Raw genomic sequence first — 10,930 nt, 5'->3', positions numbered from 1 at the left:
AAATATACAATATAAGCATTATAAATGCTTTATATCCTGTTGGCATTGTAATTGTGAGCACCACTCTGCCAAAGTACAGCCTCACAGAGTCACTTTGGCTGTAGACTCTAACTCAAACTGCTAAATTGAGTTCAGTATCATTAATCTGTAATGATTTCACTGCTAGAGTTTGGAGGCTATAAGGAATTGTAATGTGGTGATTCAGTGACAAGCACAATACTTTGGTAATACTCACGTTTTAAATGAGACACATAAAAGCTCCAAACTTCCCAAATAGGATCTTTAATGGCTTAATTGTACTCAGAATAAAATATCAAAAACATTTAGCCTGAGCTACAGAATTTATTTCTGATATTTTAATCAAATCCTCACCGTTAAACTGAAGGAACACCTGAACCCTGGTTCTAGAAAGACGCCGTAAACCCTCTTCTCTGTGCACTTTCTGTCCCTTTTCTCCAAATATAATACTTTCATGGCACTTACCTCTGGCTGGAATTGTGTATTGACCTTTTCACATTCAGCAGTCGGGCCGCCACGGCTTTGAACGGCGACCTCAGACCGTCTGCAGCGTGTTGTTTAAGATAACTTCGGGTCGGTGCAGCAGTGTTTCTCTACAGTTTGACGAAAGACAAACCTGCAGTAGAGGAATCTCCCTGAAACGCTCTCAAGACAAAGTTTTCTTCTGGAAGGACTCCCCCCCCCCATGTTGGTATCCATGGCAACAGATTAAGGCTAACCCTTGAGGGAGAGAAAAGAAGAGATGGGAACACAGAAGTGTGTGTGTGTGTGTGTGTGTGTGTGTGTGTGTGTGTGTGTGTGCGTGCGTGTGTGTGTGTGTGTGTGTGTGTAAGGTACTACTCCACTGAATGGCCTTTACAAAATCTATTTCATCACCAAACACACTTCGACTGTGTTTCCATGGCTACCTTATTTGGGATGCTGAAAGGTGGAAAGAGAGCAAAAGGAGGGAAACAATGACGCAATGGTAAGAATGTACACATGGAGGGGAAAAGAGAAGATAAAAGGCGGGGAGAGCACTTCCAGCTCTTTAGAGATAGAGGCGATAGAAGAGTGAGTTAGATAGAAAGAAGATGGTTGGAGGGGGGGGGTGGGGGGGAGAGAGACGCTTTACTTCACCGGCCTCCATCACATGGACGGTGTTCTCCTCACATGAGCAGAGTTTAGCGAAGCCTCCAGGTCTGTAATCTGGTACACGGGCTACTGTAGATAAAATGACCAAAGCTCACATTCAAGGTTCCAGATATCCATTCAAATAATTCCCAAAAGCGAATTTATTAACAAGAATAACGAGCAGAGACATGAATCAAAAGGGGGAAAAAAATAATGATTGATTGATTGATAAGAATAATTCATTTATATCATTAATTTATGCTAAGCTAATTAACTCCACACACACGCAGACATGAGATTGGTTGATCTTTCCATCTTTTATTAAATAAAAAAGTAGTAATTGTGTTTCCAAAAATGTCAATATGAAAAAGAGGATACCATGATATCAATGAATAGGGACAATGTAATTATTAAAACAAATGTCATGAGTACAAATCCTGTCAGGCACATTGACTTAATGCTATTCATTATTCCTCTCTCATGCAAATGGAACAATTAAAAGGAGGAATTAGAATAGCATAATTCGTATTTGTGCAATGATTATTGCTTTACGTCCCAAATGTGCATCCCACATTATGCTGAGCAGAATTAAAGAAAAAGAGCATTTCCTCTAATTAATGTGTTTACTGAGTGCAGCTGAATCTCAGAGGTGCTGCCGGCAACAGCAGGGAGATATTCAAAGAAAGGAGCAGCCATCCGCATGCGTTGTGTCACAACTGTAATTTCTTCAATTACGTTTTGTATGTGAAGCACTGGAGTCACACACATGAGTGAGTCCGACAAAACTAGATGCAAACCGTGCTCGCTTCACTGGCTTTAAACATGATTACAACAGTCAGCTGCCACTCTGCTACTTACTGTGTTTGAGACATTGCATGACTTTTTATATCAGCTGTTACTGTGTTGGCAAACTTTTAAATCTTTTAACATTTTTGACAGAGAAATTATATATTGTGATGTCAGGCACACGCACCACACCGTTTTACCCGTCATTATAAACCTTAATATATACTTTCAACATGCGTTTGAGATGCTTTACCTGTGCTGCTTTCTGGCTTCGCCTCATGATCTCCTGCAGTAATTGGACAGACAGACGGACGCAGGCTCGGCTAGTGAAGGTAAGAGCAGTTACTGCCAGCAGCGATGGCTCCAACCTCTTATTGACCCTGAGGAGGCTCACTTTAAGTTAAAATGTCACATTGTTATACAGTGTGGTTTTTCCATGCAGAGAATTTTGTTGTTATGAAATGTTAAAGTATTAAGTTTTATTATAAAGTGTTATCGTAATGAGAACATGGTAATATGGAGACTTTAAGAACATATTTATTGTTAAAATTGTTGTTTCTGTAAACCTGTGTGCCACTCTCTCTCTCAAAATACAAAGGTATACAAGTGGATAGTTATTTAAACAAACACACATGTATGTGTGTGTGTGTGCGCGCGTGTGTGTGTGTGTCTAGGTCTGAGATATTCTGAGATAGAAAGTCAGAATTCCAGAATTCTGAGATAGAAAGTCAGAATTCTGAGATAGAAAGTTGAAGTTATGGGATAGAAAGTCAAAATGATGAGATACTTAAACACACAGTCATAGAAGCAGCTCTTTGGCTGGTTACTGTACACTTGAAATGGAAATGTATTGTGAGTACATTGAAGACTACTTTAAACGTGGCTTTACTACACATGAAATACTTCACGTGGGATTGTGCAAACGCACCCTTGAAAGGATTTTAAGCATTGAACAAAGTTATTGTAATAACTTGAATTTGATATTTGTCTTTGCTATTTTCTTTAATAGTTTGATCTTTGATAGAGTCATTTTTTTTATATTTGTACATCTATATAACTGCATGTACAATATTTTTACACTTGAATAAACAATAATCAAATGCAGAGACAGTTATTTACCAATATGTTAGGAGTAGTTACATTTACACAGTCTTACATTTACAACCGGCCATTTGAGGCGACCGTGATGCTGATGTGGCCCAGAGTGAAAATGAGTCTGAGACCCCTGGTCTAGGTCATTCACTGTCCCTCAAGTTATGGCATGTTGATGCTAATTGGGCAGTAATATATACCTTTGTCTCCTTCTCTTAGGAGTATTTCTAATTTCATTAAGGTCATTGAAATCTGGGATTACAGAGTTGAAATTGTCAGAATAAATGTTTCTTATTTTATTTACCATTTTAGGGAGAAGTGCATCTCTGTCTCAGCCTCACCAGTGGAACGTTTTTTTTCCTGCCACTGTCACACAAAAGCTCGCTCATCAGGGGATGTTGGGTTTCTCTAAATCACAGAGTACAATCTAAACCCGCTCTACATGAAAAGTGTCTCGAGATAACTTCTGTCATGATTTTGAGCTTCATGAATAAACTGTATTCTTTTAACTCAAGCTACAAAATCAGAATCTACCGAAGGTGATATCAGAAAGTGTAGCCGTGTAGAAAAGTGTCCGTGTTAAGGTTTAATAATCCTTTTGGAGACATGAGTAGGATAATGTAGTGTGCAGTCAATCAACACCTCCCTTAACTGTGACAAAAAAAAGAAATATACCATCTGGTGTTGTCTGCTGAAACGTTGGCGTACAACTCGGGCTAATTAGGCTTAAGTGCTTTTCGCTATCTGCTGTGGGTTTTAGAGAGCAGTGAATTTCTTTGTGTCTTGACAATAACATGTAGAGTTTAGTCTCTAATGGCAGAGGAAAGGGTCAGCTCCCCTCGGATGATCTAAAGCACTCTGGATTTGCAAAAGGCGGCATCACTGCTCTGGTATATGGCTGCTATAATCACTGATGAAAGAGATAGTGTTTCCTCTAATGGCTTTAATGTGCACAGATTAGAGCAATCTATATGTGTGTTTGTGCATTATGTCTCAGATTTTTCATGTGTTGGGGATCTTGTGTGGCCGCTTGTGTGGTTTTATGAGCATGTACAGTCTGTGTGTGTGTGTGTGTGTGTGTGTGTGTGTGGTCTGACAATTAGGGAGGAGACTGACAGAATGGATTTCCTGTCTGAGCAATAAGAAGACAGTCACTCTGCACACATGTGCACACCATAACAGACACTTAACACACACATTTGTGTTCCCTATCCTTGTGAGGACCAATGATTTCTGGTAAGTCCAGTTACATGTATATAAAAAAGTGTAATTAAGACAGCTGGTTTCATCCGACCGTGTAGACATATAACTTATGAGTGTGGACTGTTTCTGTGTCCGTACACAGTACATTACTTCCTGGTTAAGCCTTTTATAAAATACTGCAAAAGCCAAACTATCGCAAATAATTGGAAAACTCTTAACAATAAAAACAGAGAGGCTGAGTGGACTCGTTATACTGGGACACAGAGGCTGAGTGGACTGGTTATACTGGGACAGAGAGGCTGAGTGGACTGGTTATATTTTGCTTTGAGCAGAGAAGTTGAACCTACAGCAGATGGAATCAAGTCAAGTACATTCTATTCATACAGTCCCAATGTCACAAATCCCAAATTTGCCTCAGGGGGCTCTGTACAGCATTGACATACAACTCCTGCCTTCCTTTTTGACCCTCACTTTGGATACGGTAAAAATCTTCGAGGAAAAAAAACAACACTTTAACGGGGTAAACATGGAAGAAACATCAGGAAGAGAAACTGAGGAGGCATGGATGGACAGACAGGAGCATACACAGGAGAAACCAACATAATACAATTACAATACAGGCAACCCATAAAACAAAATGAAATGACGAATGTGAAAATATATGAAAAAGACGGATCCGGGTGGGTGTGAAGTAAGTTCTAGGTGTCACCAAAGAGCTGGAGCCTGAGCCCCACGACCTCCTCTTTCATCAGATGAAATGATGGGAGAGGACGGGCCACTCAGACGCACACATGAGTCACACAGAAGGGAGAATGTAAGGAAATCACATCATCAGAGTGATGTTCACACAGGTGGGTACAACAACAAACTAACTGAACTCACTCTCCGGATGAGAACGTCAACAACCACGGCCGAGCAAAATAGTGTCATTGTGGTGTGTAAAAACTGTATAAAATTGCGTTATGTTTATAATTTATAATTGTTTGAGGGCTCATGTTGCTGATGCATTCCACATGTGTAAAAGTTGAATTAAATGCTATATATTTTGTATCCTAAATATGTTCTTTAATTTAACAGTACTATTATGATACAGTAGTATTGTAGAGTGTTTTTCTCATCAGACTATTACTGTGAAGACCTTTTCTCCTCACAAAGATAAATGAACTAAATATGGCACAGACAGACGTATGCACACAGTTAGTGGTATGAGTCACAGAGCAGCTGGATATGAACACAACACAGATAAGAAGAGGGACACAGAAGGGTACAGAGATTTACATAATGCACATTTCCAGAAAGGAGGGGAGGTTTACAGCTATAATGATGGAATCAAAGATAAAGAGTTGAGGAGAAAAAGAGAGCAGAGAGGGTGGATTACTAAAGCTCTGATGGTGGTATGCTTCCTCTGGTCAGTACAGCTGGGTGGCATTTTTATCCCAACCAAGCAGATGAATCAGCCAGCTGTCACTCCAACATCAACAAACCAGTATAACCCACCAGCTATGCACGGTCATTCATTTACATGCATTCACACACAATCTCGAGGACACCTCACTCCATCACTGCCACATTGCGTCTTTTCTCTTCCCAAAGGGCCACCTGGCAGTGCAGGGATCCAACCATTACCGATGGCCTGTCACACTCATGGCAACGCACACACACACACACACGTGTGAATAGTGAATCCATTGCAACCCCTTTTACTTTGTAGCGCATACATTTCTTCTAAGTAAAGTAGCAGTTCGTCCACAAAACTGAAGTTGGTTGAACATTGAGATAATCACTAGCATGCACTCAGAGCCCATGAGCACATCGATCAGCAGCGGGTTCAATGTGTGATAAGTTCAATGCACAGGCTCGTAGAATCCGTTCTATCTCAGTGCTGAGGTGGCCAGAAGAGGAGGAGGAGGGAGGGCGGGTATATGTTGTATTAGTGAGAGGAGATGATGAGGCATTTGTTAATTAGCACCTGAACACAACATTATTGGCAGAGGTGGGGAGCAACAAGTTAAATTTATTCAGCTACATGTGAGTCAGTAAATTGTCAAGAGAGACAAAAAAGTAGAGACCAAATTATGCCGACGAAAAAAAAAAAAAGACAAACTACTTTCTGTCATGTGGTCATGACTGATTACAATGTTTCAACCACAGATGGTTTCCCTCGGGTCACAGTGAAGAAGTGAACACACCTGTCGCCTATGTAATAGGCAATTAGGAATGAAACATGCTGTCTGTGATGGGAGCTGGGAATTAGGACATCTATACGAATCAAAGTTTAACATGTTGACACGATCTATATTTAATGTTGGAAATAACAGACACCGTCTTTTGAGGACATGCACACGACATGCCGCCAATAATGTAATTTTAAAAATTACAAGCGAAGAATGTAATTGAAAAAAGACTTTGGGGGGGGGAGACAGATATGTATATATATTAATATATATTTATTTAATGATTTCAGTTACTGGCTATTCAAGTATTTTGATTCAGTAAATACTTAGTTATATGACGACTACTTTTACTTTTACTTGGGTACTTTTGTTTGGTAACAGTACTGCTAGCCTACATTTTTTATTTATTTTATTGAGTTTCCTTTTAGTTAAATGTTCTGAGGGAATTTAAGCTTCCTATGAAGTTACGCAGGGCGTAAGTCGAGGGCATTTATTGTGAAAGGTAAAAACTGAGGGAGGGGATCTGGTCTGTGCTGCTTTTGTCAAGGTTGAAAGAACCAACAAAGTTTGCAGTCTTGGTTTCGGACTAGGGAGCCTCCTTGTTATTTTGAATATGTCCGTTTACACACCGTGTGATTGGATGGTGCCTTTATTCACGATGCAAAAGCTCAGAAGAATGACATTGCTACAATGTATCTTTTTCAACAGTTCCAAAAAAATACATTGATGTGAAATCTAATAGCACAAAAAAACAACTCCCGGTGAGCAGATGCTTGATTACATACCAGACATGTTCGAAACCTGCCTGGCAACAGTCGGGATCATATTGCCTCTTCTGCTCTGCACTTCTAGCAACAGATTACACAAACCCCGGTGGAAACCTCACATCATCCCACTGCCTGTGGGAACGATCCTCTCGATGGCCCTTCAAACAGAGAGAAGTGCTGCTCTCAACTACGTACCAGGGTTTGTTTTGCTGTGTGATCATCATGGCTTGTTTGAAGGAGCGGTTCTGTCAGCTGTTGAAAATTAATTTCGGTGTCAATTTCATCCGTGCACGGTGAGCAGAATGTCACCGTACTTGTCAGTACATCAAATCTGTTTGTTACACACTCTTCAAAACACTCTTGTTGGCAGGATTATATTATATTTTATAGACAGTTTAACCTTTGAGATATATCCCACTCTAGTAGACCAACACTTAATTCTGCCATATTAGGAAGGAGTAGTTCCCTTCGGCCTCTTACAGGCTCAGATTATATAAAATAAGATGAGACACCTCTTTGGCCTTCCTTAACCGATCAATAGCACAATGACGACTATGTGACCACAATAATACTGTGATCCTACAACCTGGAAAGTATCACTACATTTCGGTGTAGTCTTGCCTGGAATTACCAAATGAGATATCCCTAGAGTGGTGCAGAAATGAGTCATAAAACCCCCAAATATGTCCGAATTTTTGCACTTCATTTTCCCTCCTCTCAAAGTTAATGTTTTTTTTATAATGCTAATATTATTAATGACCAGATTATTAATATTGTTTTTCTGAACAAAACGTGAGAGTATCATGAACTTGTTTTTGGCACAGAGTTTATTTTCAGCAACAACAATCCAAATCCCAAAAAATCCCACTGTCTGTCTGTTGAGGGAATCAGTGAGACAATAACTTCTTGGTTGACCTTTAAAAATACGTAATCCCTGCAGCACTATTTAAGCCTAAAATTGAATGGAATAAAATGCTGTAATACTAAGTTGCTTTTGCAAAGTTGATTTTACAGTATAAACCAACACCTCCATTAATTACCTTGTCTAGTGTCATTTATTTGTATCATCATATACATTTACTATCAAGGCCCTAAACACTGCAGTGCATCTCTTCACATGTAATGTTAGAGACCCATCAAGCGGTTTGGTTAGGCCTCCAAGGTTCGATAAAAACAGACCAAACTGTTTAGGTGTGAAAGTGACCTAACAAAGAAATCCATATTTGCTTGCAGCAGGAAAAAGTTCAAATCAAACTTCAACCTAACTGGAGCATCTGAGTGACTGTGTGTGTTTTAACGCTGAGTTAATGTATGCAGCTTGTGTAAATGTAAAGCACAGCGTTGTCTGCATGAATGTGAAAATGCTGTCTGGCCCCTGCTGATAAATCAATGACGACCACATGCCTTCATCACCATGATGAAGGCAGCGCGGCCCTTCCACAGCGCAACTTCTATATTTAGATCCAGGACCCAGAATACAGCAGCAAAGTAATCACCCCCATCCTGTGTGAGTGATGAACTGCTCCCAGCCTCCCTCCAAAGCTCTGCGGTGTGCATCAGCTGCCAGGTTACAATATCGACAGACCTTCACTTCGTTGTCTGCAATCAGTCGCGAAACACACACACACGAAACATGCATGTGGGTGAGCATGTAAACACACACACACATTCACACATCCTTCTATATTTGTGAGGACACTCATTGATGCATTCCCTAGTCCCTTACCCTAACCATCACAACTAACTGCCTAACTTCAACCCTTACCCTAATCGAAACTTAATTTGTTTAGGGTTCAAGTCTGAACCCTCAAACAGGCCTTAGAAGAGGTAAGAACAAATGTCCTCACTCTGAACACTCAGTGGTCCCCACAAAGATAGATGTAAAAGTACAAACACACACCCATACAAAGGTGTGCTTTCATCAATGTTGGGGACAATACATTTATTACCTGGAGACCCTAACCATAAGCGCTACCAAATCCTAACTCATAACCTAACTTTAAACCAAGTCTTCACCCTAAAACTGAAATGATCTACGTTATGGGGACCTGCATTTTGTCCCCATAAGGTAGGTCAGTCCCCACGATGTGAATATGTTAACAGATTTATATTCCCACAAGACAGGTAAAACACACACACACACACACACACACACACACACACACACACACACATGTTTCTGCCTATATCCTCTCAGTGATTGAGCGCATATGCTTTTGCCAGTCTGTATAATTAAGTGGAAAAGCTTACATTTTATACAATCTTATCTCCACATAACATAACTCTATACTGAGTATAACTGAAACGTATGTATTAAACAAATTTACTTTCATGAATACTTCATACAAAATAAGTTAAACACAGCAGAGGTCTCAATATTAGACAGTGTAAAAAGAGCTACTGTACTGTGGTGTAAAACAGTAAGGGAACATAGAAAATACTGTACATCCTTCTCCCCCTTTAAGATGACTCAAGATCTCAATCTACCCAAATTCGGTTTCCACAGTAAAAGTCCCCCCCCCCCAGCCCCCCCCCCCTCCCTCTCTCTTTCTCTCCATCTCCAATCTATTTTAATTAAAGAGATGCCAAAGGGCCAGTCAGCCAGTCTAGTCGTTGCCTCCCTGACTCTGTCATCTCATTTTTGCTTTGACTCACACAGACCGCTCCCTTCCATCGCTCCATCCCCACCTCCTCCCGTATGTACTGTATGTGTGCAGTACATTCCCTTTGTTTACTCTCTCTCTGCTCTCACGGGCCCGGTCCCAATCTCCACCAGAAGGCCTACACACTGAAGCCTTATGGACTCAATTGACGTCACCTGTGTGCGTAGCTGTAGTGCTTGATGGTACGAGTTCATTGAGGGCTCCAAAGGGTATTAAAAGGGATGGATGGGGACCGTAGACTGTATTTAATCTGTATTGTCTATTTTACGCTAAATTGGTTCATAATTTACTCATCAAGCTGTATTGAAGAAGACTTGAAACTAGTAATTGAGACCATAAACTTCAGAGTGCAATGTTTATTGAGGTAATAAATCAAGTGAGAAGTAGTATTTTCTCATAGACTTCAATACAATCAGACTTATTTTTGCAACCGGAGGAGTCGCCCCCTGATGGCCGTTACAAAGAATGCAAGTTTAAGGCAGTTCTGCATTGACTCGACTTTTAAGAGCCGGAAGTCAATGCCTGATGGGGACAACCCATCAAGACATACAGGTGGCTGAATGCCAGATATTAGGTTAACATATATTATTTCCTAATTATTTTGCCTATAACACAATGAATTTGCTAACTATAAGCAATAATTGATCGTGTGTCCAATGTCATAAGCAGCATTTCCACCATGAAGTTCCTGGTTCCACGGGAAAGTCCTGTTAGATAGTGCATGAAGCACTTCTACTTTTCCTCTGTACCATTCACTTTACTCCAACCCCTCAAGTTTATTCAAATAATGAAAACAAAGCACAATTTAAAGAAAAAAAAAACATAATTGACACCTTGAGCATGAACATGAGCTGATAATGACGATCACATGTTCCAAGCAAACTGTGTTTTGCTTTCCAACAATGTGCCATCCCCTCCCCCACATCCCTGGCGGTTTGATATCAGACCACTCATCTGTCACATCACATTCTTCATGCAAGCGAGTTCCAGCTAATTAATATGCCGAGAGAACAAATTGGAAACATTTGACCTCCTCCAGCTTAAAAATAAGTCCCACAATCCTTTGGGTTTGTCAGAACTGCGTAATGGGATGTCCCTATTTCCAGTGCATGTA

The sequence above is a fragment of the Anarrhichthys ocellatus genome, unplaced genomic scaffold (genome assembly GCF_004355925.1).
Source record: "Anarrhichthys ocellatus isolate YVR2014 unplaced genomic scaffold, GSC_Weel_1.0 scaffold14, whole genome shotgun sequence".
NCBI classification, from domain to species: Eukaryota; Metazoa; Chordata; class Actinopteri; order Perciformes; family Anarhichadidae; genus Anarrhichthys; species Anarrhichthys ocellatus.
Note: the sequence above shows the minus strand (reverse complement) of the source record.